A 3,980-nucleotide genomic window follows, 5' to 3' on the forward strand; every position below is an offset into this window, starting at 1 on the left:
CAGCCTGTTGTTTCTCTAAAAGGGCTTCAAATAGAAACCCAGTTCTGCAGGAAGGGGAGTTCCTTCTCCAGCTCCTGATGCTGTTGAACCTCCTCTCTTCTCCTTCAGCCTCCCTGAGTGTCTCAAGCATTGTTATTTAAGCAGCAGACACTGAATATAGTCGATATTTCCTTCCTAGCACAGGCCCATCCCTCTGCCACGGTACAACCAGCCCATCCACACTAACTGAGGTCACTGGTGCTGAGCTGTGTCCCTCAAACATTGGAGTCCCGAAGTTGTTACCCAGGACATACAACTGAGTGTTTGGTTCTGGTTATTTCTTCCTCCTCTGGTGCCAGGGTGGGAGTTGTTCTTAATTCTATAACTATTGTTATGATCAAATTCCTCTTTCAAATAAGTACAGAAAATTGCCCAAGAACTTTCCAGACAAACTTCCTCGCTCACATTCAGAACTTTTCGCAGCCATGGGGGATCGAGGGAGTTGCACAACTCAGTGGATTGTGTGGCTTCTGCCAAACCCTCCTCGTGGGCTGGTCTTGGTGTGTAGACACCGAACCAAAGCCCAGCTCCATGGTGCATCCCAAGCTTGGCTTAGTTTGTCTGAAAAGTAGAGGGTTTGAAGGAAAAAAAAAAAAACCTGTCGAGTCAACCTACTTTCAGGTTTATTTGGAATTTGTGGAGAAACCACCTTCCCTGAGGTCCTTGGCTGGCTCTGGGTGCAGGCAGCGTGTGTTACCTGTTCTGATACTGGCTATGAAAGATCCATGGAATTGCTGTGAATCTGGTTGTCATTATTAATCAGAACAATTAGAGACCTTGATGCCACGAGGTGAAGAGATTAATGGTTCTGGGGTGGAATGAGATGAGCTCCTTCCAACCCAAACCATCCTGTGAGTCTATGAAAATCCAACAGGTGTGATTTTCAGATCCTGAGCATCTCCCTGGCAGTTAATGGAGTCACATTGGCGTTAATCTGATGAAGGAGAAAGCAAATTGAATCCCTGGAATGGCAAGGATGGCTCCTCCCTCTGCCTGTCCCCGCTGCTGTTCCTTCCCCTGCAGCTGCCGGAGCCCCCCCCTCCACTCTGAAACCTGATGCCCTGGATGGGCTCCAGAGAGCCCAGAACACCCCCAGGCCCTGCTGGGGCTGTCAAGGAGCCTCCCTGGTTTGGGGGGAACAATGTCAACGTGGTTTCCAGCCAGAGCCTGTCCCATGCCTGGAGGAGCTGGAGCTGGTCACCAGTGAGGGTGGAGGTGGGGATGGAATCACAGGTAACTCGAGGGCACCGTGCCCGGCTTTGGGAGGAGCGTGATTAGGCTGGGATTGGGTGAGTCCAGGAGAGGATGGGGAGAGCATTGGAATGCTGCTCCCACCCCCTTCATCCCACACCTTTCAACTGCTCCCAGAGAAGCTGTGGCTGCCCCATCCCTGGAAGTGTTTGAGGCCAGCTTGGACGGGGCTTGGAGCAACCTGGGATAGTGGAAGGTGTCCCTGCCTGTGGAATGAGATGATCTCTAAGGTCCCTCCCAACCCCAACCATCCTGTGATTCCATGATTCTGTGATCTGCTCTGATTTATCCACCTCTGCTGGAAGAGGACAGAGGGACCAGTGGGAGAGGATCCCCCAGGAATGACTCCCTGCCTTCCTCCTGCAGCACCATCCAGGGAGTCACTGGAAATGTGTCAAATGGGAATGTGTATGTGATGTCCAAGGATTAGGGTGAGCTTCAGGCTGAGGTAACACCTGAAAGGACTTGAAGGAAGTTGGTGCTTATGTGATAGAAAAGGGAAAAAACAGCAAATTAGAACACTCCTTTCCTAAGAGTTGGAATCCAATTGACACCATAAAGCTCTCAAAAGAATCTTAATACAATTGGACACATCTTAAACAATTCCAGACGTTCTCAAAAAGGGGGGAAGGGAGGAAGCATGAATAACACAGGGAAAAATGCTGGATTGAAACCTAAACACAGAGTGGTCAAGACCACTACCCCCTCCCAGCCTCGGCATTCCCGGCATGGGGGGTCCCAGGACCCCCTTTGGAAGTGCCTCCCTCCCAGGAGCGAGGTGAGCTGCTCCCGTTAGGAATGAAAGAAGCACAAGCCTGGAACTCACAGTCAAAGCTGCTCCAAAGTTACCCCAGAGCCAAAACCTCGCAAACTCGCCGGGGTTTTATTTGTTTAACAGGAACAATTCGGGGAGGGGGTGGAAGTGCATTTCTTGGAGCTCAAACCAGATGTGCGACATCCCGGCCACAAAGCCTCGGCTCCTGCGCTGTTTGTTTTCCCCCCAGGAAGATAAAAGGAGCTGTGGGGAAGGTTTGGATTGGGGCTGCTCTCGGGTTTCACCCTGGCTCCGAGGGCGCTGGCAGGGGCTGCTCCACAGACCACAAACAGCTTTTTTGTTTGACGGGGCCGGGGCCGCTCCCTCGGAACACGGCCGGGATAGAGGTGGGCTGTGCCTGAGCCTCGGCTTTCCAGCGGGCTGGAAGTTTGCTTGGCTTGATTCCTTCCCTCATATAAACCCAGCGTCCCAGAGGTGCTGCCCAGAACTGCCTGGCCAAGTCGTGGTTCCATTTTGGAGTCGCCTCTCCAAGCCCCGAGTGCCCCATCCGAGGGAAATCCTGCAGGATCTGCCTTCTCCTCCTGTAAATCTTTCCTCGCTGCAAACAGACAATTCCAAATCCAGGCCAAGCCTTCCCTGCTCTGTTTCACCCATGTGGTTACAGACCTGTTACCAATGGAAATCTTGGAGCAAACTCTGACTTCCCTGCTCCGTGTTTATTCCCACGTGTGCAGCCCAGTGGGCTCCTCTACACCTACAGCGTCACCCTGGGAATAATTAAAATAATTAACAAGTGTAATTAACTGTTGGAGGGGAAAGGAGGGTTTTAGCACATTGTATCAGCAACAATTAAATAAATCACCCTTTTTGTCTCGCAAAGAATTGACAGACAGGAGGAACAAGGAGGTGGGAGTTGTATTCCCTGAGTTGTATTCCCTGCTGCAGCGGCACCAGGACAGTGAATAGGGGCCGGTGGCTCTTGTGTGGGGACACAAAGCAAACAAAGAGGCCCCAAGTGGAATTACTGAGCAGCAGATGCAAAGCCAACATATTTCACACAATGTGTAATTAAGCCACGGAACTCACTGCACAAATGGAGCCCAAAAATCATGATGGGTTGGTAAGAAATTGGACAGATTCTTGGAAGACGACCCGGTGGGGCTGTGGGACACAAAGACTTGTCCCCAGTGCAGGGCCAGCAACCTGTTGGGGGTGGGACAGCATCTGGAGTTGTCCCCTGGCTCTGCCCTTCCCTGTCACCTCTGGCTGGAGCTGGGGGTGAAGGGACACAGGTTTGGACCCACCTTCAGTCTGAGCCCCTCTGGCCACACTCCAGGCACCTCCAAAGGAGGAAAATTCACCTGCTGTCCCCTGCACGTGGCTCTTGGTGGGGGACAGACACTGTGGACACACCCTGTGCTGCCCACCTGGGCTGTGCACATCCCCTGGGCAAGTGTGTTCCCAGGAATATTCTCCACTGGAGTTGAAGGATGGGCTCCTCCTGACCCCCTCCAGCAGGAGAAGGTGCCCAGGAGGAAAAGGGCATCACATCCTTCTGCTCTTGGCAAAACTCCCTCCCTAAGAGCCACCTTGGGGCTCAGGTTTGCTGGGGGCTCCAGGCTGAAGGTCAGGTGAAGGCCAGGTGAGCTGGAGAAGGGGGTCCAGACTCCCAGCTCCCAGTGTTGCTTGATTTGAGCTTGGGAAATATTTCCAACGCCCTTTTTGACCCATCTTGGCTATAAATCTTTCCGGCTTCACTTAGTGCTGTAGCCTCTAGGTGGTGGTCATGGCTGGGGATTCCTGTGCTCTGCACACCCAGCGAGGGCAGCAGGAGCTCCAGGGAGTTTGGGGGGATCCAGATGCCTGGGGTGAGGCACTGGGACCCAGAGGAGGTACAGCAGGAGCAGGGATGGCA

The sequence above is a fragment of the Manacus vitellinus genome, unplaced genomic scaffold, assembly GCF_001715985.3.
Source record: "Manacus vitellinus isolate BGI_N305 unplaced genomic scaffold, ASM171598v3 scaffold_95_pilon, whole genome shotgun sequence".
NCBI lineage: Eukaryota > Metazoa > Chordata > Aves > Passeriformes > Pipridae > Manacus > Manacus vitellinus.